Source organism: Oncorhynchus keta, unplaced genomic scaffold (assembly GCF_023373465.1).
Source record: "Oncorhynchus keta strain PuntledgeMale-10-30-2019 unplaced genomic scaffold, Oket_V2 Un_contig_18010_pilon_pilon, whole genome shotgun sequence".
Taxonomy (NCBI): Eukaryota; Metazoa; Chordata; class Actinopteri; order Salmoniformes; family Salmonidae; genus Oncorhynchus; species Oncorhynchus keta.
The window spans coordinates 1-7,760 of record NW_026280697.1 but is presented as its reverse complement, the minus strand read 5'-3'; the positions used below and the strand labels follow the sequence as shown (position 1 = coordinate 7,760).

Below are 7,760 nucleotides of genomic sequence, written 5' to 3'. Positions count from 1 at the left end.
CTAGGCCGTCATTGAAAATAAGAATGTGTTCTTAACTAACTTGCCTAATTAAATAAAAGGTTAAAAATAAATATATATATTAAAAAAATGATCTGCAAAATTGGCCGCCCAAAAATACCGATTTCCGATTGTTATGAAAACTTGATATCTGCCCTAATTAATCGGCCATTCCGATTAATCGGTCGACCTCTACTAAAGAGATGTTACGGTTTTCTAATGGTGAAGGAGAGTCGGACCAAACTGCAGCGCGTATATTGTGATCCATGTTTATTTACACAACGTAACACGAATCCAAAACACAAACTCTACAAAACAATAAATGTAATGAAAACCGAAACAGCCTAAACTGGTGCAAACTAACACAGAATAAGGACGTCAAGACACTAAGGACAATCACCCACAATACAACCAAAGAATATGGCTGCCTAAATATGGTTCCCAATCAGAGACAACGATAAACACCTGCCTCTGATTGAGAACCACTTCAGACAGCCATAGACTAACCTAGAACACCCCACTAAGCTACAATCCCACTATCTACACACCACAAAACCCATGTCACACCCTGGTCTGACCAAATACATGAAGAAAAACACAAAATACTACGACCAGGGCGTGACAAGAGATCCATAAAAAAATACCCTTCTTGTAAGAATGAATATGAACAAATGAATTAATTGAATTCACATTCATATTTACAAGAGATATGAGGATGGCTCATTTTATGAGAACACTATCCCCTGTGACCCCCCAGCCCTTACCTGAGGGCAACTTAACTTTTCAAGTGGACTCTCCACGCGAGGTAGGGTGGACAGTAGCATGCCGTGGGGGGGCTGAGGGCGCTGGGGGGGCAGCGGGGGCAGGGCTGATGCCGTCTGCTGGAAGTTGTTGATCACACATGTCACCTGGTAGAGAGAGGTGGAGATTGAAAGGATGGATGGAAAGAGAGACACAGAGAGATAATGAGAGCGGTAGATGGAGAGAGACGGGGTAGGGAGAGAAGGAAAGAGAGTAGGAGAGAGAGAGAGAGAAGAGAGAGAGAGAGAGACTGTAAAAATGTGCTGCTGAAGACAAGTTATTTAAAGTGATGTAAATTGAAACATTGCAGCTCTAACTTGAAACTGAATGGGTAATGTCCCCATCCCCACCCCTACCCCCATCTAGCCCTCAACCCCACCTCTACTCCCACCACTACCCCTACCCCCATCTAGCCCTCATCCCCACCACTACTCCCACCACTACTCCTACCCCCATCTAGCCCTCATCCCCACCACTACCCCTACCCCCATCTAGCCCTCAACCCCACCTCTACTCCCACCACTACCCCTACCCCCATCTAGCCCTCCTCCCCACCACTACTCCCACCACTACCCCTACCCCCATCTAGCCCTCATCCCCACCACTACTCCTACCCCCATCTAGCCCTCAACCCCACCTCTACTCCCACCACTACCCCCATCTAGGCTTCATCCCCACCTCTACTCCCACCACTACCCCTACCCCCATCTAGCCCTCAACCCCACCTCTACTCCCACCACTACCCCTACCCCCATCTAGCCCTCATCCCCACCACTACTCCTACCCCCATCTAGCCCTCAACCCCACCTCTACTCTCACCACTACCCCTACCCCCATCTAGCCCTCATCCCAACCACTACCCCTACCCCCATCTAGCCCTCATCCCCACCACTACCCCTACCCCCATCTAGTACTCAGGTCGGCAGGGTAGCCTAGTGGTTAGAACGTTGGACTAGTAACCGGAAGGTTGCAAGTTCAAATCCCCGAGCTGACAAGGTACAAATCTGTCGTTCTGCCCCTGAACAGGCAGTTAACCCACTGTTCCTAGGCCGTCATTGAAAATAAGAATTTGTTCTTAACTGACTTGCCTAGTTAAATAAAGGTAAAATAAAAATCCCCACATCTAGCCCTCATCACTACCCCCGCCCTCATCACTACCCCTGCCCTCATCACCACCCCATCTCCCCATCTAGTCCCCATCTAGCCCTCATCCCTATCCCCATCCAGCCCTCATCCCCACCCCTACAACTACCCCCATCTATCCCTCATCCCCACCACCACCCCTACCCTCATCCCCATCTTCTACCACCTCCCCACCCCCTACTCCCCAGTCCCCTCACCAGGAAGATAGCGATGGCCCCTCCGGTCAGGTATCCAGCCAGGACGTTACCCACTTCTACCACCTCCCCAGTCCCCTCACCAGGAAGATAGCGATGGCCCCTCCGGTCAGGTATCCAACCAGGACGTTACCCACTTCTACCACCTCCCTACCCCCTACTCCCCAGTCCCCTCACCAGGAAGGCAGCGATGGCCCCTCCGGTCAGGTATCCAGCCAGGACGTCACCCCAATGGTTCCTGTACCACCCTCACCACCCCCACCAGCACAGCCAGGGACAGGAGGGTCAGACACAGGGTGGGCTTGGTCAGCCGGGTGCCCTTTTGTCCACCAGCGTCACGTACATCTGAAACACACACAGAAAGGAATAGTTAATTTAAAAGCTCCTCTGCAGACACACACACACAGAGGTGGAGGTTAAGATGCAAGCAGAGCTATACGGATATACAGTCCACAGAAGCACACACAGAGCTATACATTCTAGATATACAGTACCTCCACAGAACCACACACAGAGCTATACATTCTAGATATACAGTACCTCCACAGAAGCACACACAGAGCTGCCCATTCTAGATATACAGTACACAGCGCACACGTACAGATATACAGAACAGAACACACACAGAGGAATCATTCTAGATATACAGTACCTCCAGACAGAAGCACACACAGAGGTGGAGGTTAGAAGCAGACAGAGCTATACTAGATATACTCCAGTACACAGAAGCACACAGAGCTATACATTCTAGATATACAGTACCTCCACAGAACCACACACAGAGCTATACATTCTAGATATACAGTACCTCCACAGAAGCACACACAGAGCTATACATTCTAGATATACAGTACCTCCACAGAACCACACACAGAGCTATACATTCTAGATATACAGTACCTCCACAGAAGCACACACAGAGCTATACATTCTAGATATACAGTACCTCCACAGAAGCACACACAGAGCTATACATTCTAGATATACAGTACCTCCACAGAACCACACACAGAGCTATACATTCTAGATATACAGTACCTCCACAGAAGCACAAACGGAGATATAAAGTCTAAATATACAGTGCCTGCATAGAAGCAGACAGAGCTATAGAGTCTAGATATACAGCAGCACCACCACAGAAGCACACACAGAGTTATAAAGTCTAAATATACAGTACCTCCACAGAAGCACACACAGGGATATACATTCTAGATATACCCTCTACCTCCACTAAGCACATAGAAATGTACAGAAACATTCACATTTCAAAACACTGATATCAGAAAACATATCTCTATTCTTCCCGGTGTCACTCTTTATTCCTTCCCCTCTAACTTCCCCTAGTTCCTACCACCGTGTAGACAGCAGAGTAGATGCTGAGGGCCGCGTCCTTGGAGGGGAAGGACTTGCGTGCAGACGCAACCAGGTAGGGGTTCCCAGTGCAGGCGCGGCGCTCTGTGATGTACTGCATGGGGGACTGGCAGCCCAAGACTGTGTAGTTTGGGCGGCAGGCAGACAGGAAGTGAGGGGTCTGGTTTCCTGTCACCACCTGGCCTGCGTTGGCGAAGATGGTGGTGGCGAAGAGGCCAAAGGAGTAGACACCTGAGGAGGTGGAGGAGGAGAACGGGGGTGGAGGAGGTGGAGGGTGAGGGGAAAGGATGGGGGAGGAGAGAGAGAGGGATAGGAAGAGAGGGAGAGGAGAAGGGAGAAATAGAGAGACAGACGAGAGGGCAGAGAGAGATAAAACCCTTCATTCTATGCTGAATGACAGTAGTGAGGCAGCAATGCCCAATATATTAGGACCAATATACACCAGGTTTAATATGGTCTAATGTACAGTGGGACCTATAGCCGAGGCTCACCCAGAAAGCGTACTATCCTGCGGAGGAGGGGGTTGAAGTAACAGCAGTCAGCCGTCACAATGGTCTTCTCTGAGCCCCCTCCGCTTTCACAAAGAACGTTGTCACCTCTCCAATCAGAATCTACAGACAGACGAACAGACGAACGGATGGACAGACAGACAGAGAGAAAGGCAGAGATGTTAGTGTAAAACACTGAAACAGCTACGAGCAAATCCAAACCCACGACATAAGAACGGTATCCTGTATTTGTTCACAGTATACTCAGTTCTTGTATATGGCATTATTTATGTCTAGTTTCAGCCAGCCACAGTAACCTATATGGTCATACAGTATTAACAGTACAACAACTGGAAGTATTCCATTCTGTTACGTTCCTCTAGAGAAGAAACCCGCCGACTGCACATTACATTGTTATGGTTGCTGAATAATCGATGTTCAGTGGAGGAAACAGCAGGGCAGGACCCTGGTTTAGTGTGGAGAGGAGGTGGGTACTGGTTTAGTGTGGAGAGGTGGGTACTGGTTTAGTGTGGAGAGGAGGTGGGTACTGGTTTAGTGTGGAGAGGAGGTGGGTACTGGTTTAGTGTGGAGAGGAGGTGGGTACTGGTTTGGAGAGGAGGTGGGTACTGGAGTGTGGAGGAGGTGGGTACTGGTTTAGTGTGGAGAGGAGGTGGGTACTGGTTTAGTGTGGAGAGGAGGTGGGTACTGGTTTAGTGTGGAGAGGAGGTGGGTACTGGTTTAGTGTGGAGAGGAGGTGGGTACTGGTTTAGTGTGGAGAGGAGGTGGGTACTGGTTTAGTGTGGAGAGGAGGTGGGTACTGGTTTAGTGTGGAGAGGAGGTGGGTACTGGTTTAGTGTGGAGAGGAGGTGGGTACTGGTTTAGTGTGGAGAGGAGGTGGGTACTGGTTTAGTGTGGAGAGGAGGTGGGTACTGGTTTAGTGTGGAGAGGAGGTGGGTACTGGTTTAGTGTGGAGAGGAGGTGGGTACTGGTTTAGTGTGGAGAGGAGGTGGGTACTGGTTTAGTGTGGAGAGGAGGTGGGTACTGGTTTAGTGTGGAGAGGAGGTGGGTACTGGTTTAGTGTGGAGAGGAGGTGGGTACTGGTTTAGTGTGGAGAGGAGGTGGGTACTGGTTTAGTGTGGAGAGGAGGTGGGTACTGGTTTAGTGTGGAGAGGAGGTGGGTACTGGTTTAGTGTGGAGAGGAGGTGGGTACTGGTTTAGTGTGGAGAGGAGGTGGGTACTGGTTTAGTGTGGAGAGGAGGTGGGTACTGGTTTAGTGTGGAGAGGAGGTGGGTACTGGTTTAGTGTGGAGAGGAGGTGGGTACTGGTTTAGTGTGGAGAGGAGGTGGGTACTGGTTTAGTGTGGAGAGGAGGTGGGTACTGGTTTAGTGTGGAGAGGAGGTGGGTACTGGTTTAGTGTGGAGAGGAGGTGGGTACTGGTTTAGTGTGGAGAGGAGGTGGGTACTGGTTTAGTGTGGAGAGGAGGTGGGTACTGGTTTAGTGTGGAGAGGAGGTGGGTACTGGTTTAGTGTGGAGAGGAGGTGGGTACTGGTTTAGTGTGGAGAGGAGGTGGGTACTGGTTTAGTGTGGAGGGAGGTGGGTACTGGTTTAGTGTGGAGAGGAGGTGGGTACTGGTTTAGTGTGGAGAGGAGGTGGGTACTGGTTTAGTGTGGAGAGGAGGTGGGTACTGGTTTAGTGTGGAGAGGAGGTGGGTACTGGTTTAGTGTGGAGAGGAGGTGGGTACTGGTTTAGTGTGGAGAGGAGGTGGGTACTGGTTTAGTGTGGAGAGGAGGTGGGTACTGGTTTAGTGTGGAGAGGAGGTGGGTACTGGTTTAGTGTGGAGAGGAGGTGGGTACTGGTTTAGTGTGGAGAGGAGGTGGGTACTGGTTTAGTGTGGAGAGGAGGTGGGTACTGGTTTAGTGTGGAGAGGAGGTGGGTACTGGTTTAGTGTGGAGAGGAGGTGGGTACTGGTTTAGTGTGGAGAGGAGGTGGGTACTGGTTTAGTGTGGAGAGGAGGTGGGTACTGGTTTAGTGGAGAGGTGGTGTGGAGAGGAGGTGGGTGCTGGGTTGGTGTGGAGAGGAGGTGGGTACTGGTTTAGTGTGGAGAGGAGGTGGGTACTGGTTTAGTGTGGAGAGGAGGTGGGTACTGGTTTAGTGTGGAGAGGAGGTGGGTACTGGTTTAGTGTGGAGAGGAGGTGGGTACTGGTTTAGTGTGGAGAGGAGGTGGGTACTGGTTTAGTGTGGAGAGGAGGTGGGTACTGGTTTAGTGTGGAGAGGAGGTGGGTACTGGTTTAGTGTGGAGAGGAGGTGGGTACTGGTTTAGTGTGGAGAGGAGGTACTGGTTTAGTGTGGAGAGGAGGTGGGTACTGGTTTAGTGTGGAGAGGAGGTGGGTACTGGTTTAGTGTGGAGAGGAGGTGGGTACTGGTTTAGTGTGGAGAGGAGGTGGGTACTGGTTTAGTGTGGAGAGGAGGTGGGTACTGGTTTAGTGTGGAGGAGGTGGGTACTGGTTTAGTGTGGAGAGGAGGTGGGTACTGGTTTAGTGGAGAGGAGGTGGGCACTGGTTTAGTGTGGAGAGGAGGTGGGTACTGGTTTTTAGTGTGGAGAGGAGGTGGGTACTGGTTTAGTGTGGAGAGGAGGTGGGTACTGGTTTAGTGTGGAGAGGAGGTGGGTACTGGTATAGTGTGGAGAGGAGGTGGGTACTGGTTTAGTGTGGAGGGGAGGTGGGTACTGGTTTAGTGTGGAGAGGAGGTGGGTACTGGTTTAGTGTGGAAGGAGGTGGGTACTGGTTTAGTGTGGAGAGGAGGTGGGTACTGGTTTAGTGTGGAGAGGAGGTGGGTACTGGTTTAGTGTGAGAGGAGGTGGGTACTGGTTTAGTGTGGAGAGGAGGTGGGTACTGGTTTAGTGTGGAGAGGAGGTGGGTACTGGTTTAGTGGGAGGAGGTGGGTACTGGTTTTGTGTGGAGAGAGGTGGGTACTGGTTTAGTGTGGAAGGAGGTGGGTACTGGTTTAGTGTGGAGAGGAGGTGGGTACTGGTTTAGTGTGGAGAGGAGGTGGGTACTGGTTTAGTGTGGAGGGAGGTGGGTACTGGTTTAGTGTGGAGAGGAGGTGGGTACTGGTTTAGTGTGGAGAGGAGGTGGGTACTGGTTTAGTGTGGAGAGGAGGTGGGTACTGGTTTAGTGTGGAGAGAGGTGGGTACTGGTTTAGTGTGGAGAGGAGGTGGGCACTGGTTTAGTGTGGAGGAGGTGGGTACTGGTTTAGTGTGGAGAGGAGGTGGGTACTGGTTTAGTGGAGAGGAGGTGGGTACTGGTTTAGTGTGGAGAGGAGGTGGGTACTGGTATAGTGTGGAGAGGAGGTGGGTACTGGTTTAGTGTGGAGAGGAGGTGGGTACTGGTTTAGTGTGGAGGAGGTGGGTACTGGTTTAGTGTGGAGAGGGAGGTGGGTACTGGTTTAGTGTGGAGGGAGAGGTGGGTACTGGTTTTAGTGTGGAGAGGAGGTGGGTACTGGTTTAGTGTGGAGAGGAGGTGGGTACTGGTTTAGTGTGGAAGGGAGGTGGTACTGGTTTAGTGTGGAGAGGTGGGTACTGGTTTAGTGTGGAAGGAGGTGGGTACTGGTTTAGTGTGGAGAAGGTGGGTACTGGTTTAATTAGCAGGAAGGAGGTGGGTACTGGTTTAGTGTGGAGAGGTGGGTACTGGTTTAGTGTGGAAGGTGGGTGCTGGTTTAGTGTGGAGAGGTGGGTACTGGTTTAGTGTGGAAGGAGGTGGGTACTGGT

At 50.9% G+C, this 7,760-nt stretch overlaps 1 pseudogene; it reads right to left on the bottom strand.

The window, feature by feature from the left end:
- Nucleotides 1-554: 554 nt before the first annotated feature.
- On the bottom strand, nt 555-4,117 carry LOC127919978 (phospholipid phosphatase-related protein type 2-like; annotated as a pseudogene).
- Nucleotides 4,118-7,760: the final 3,643 nt, after the last annotated feature.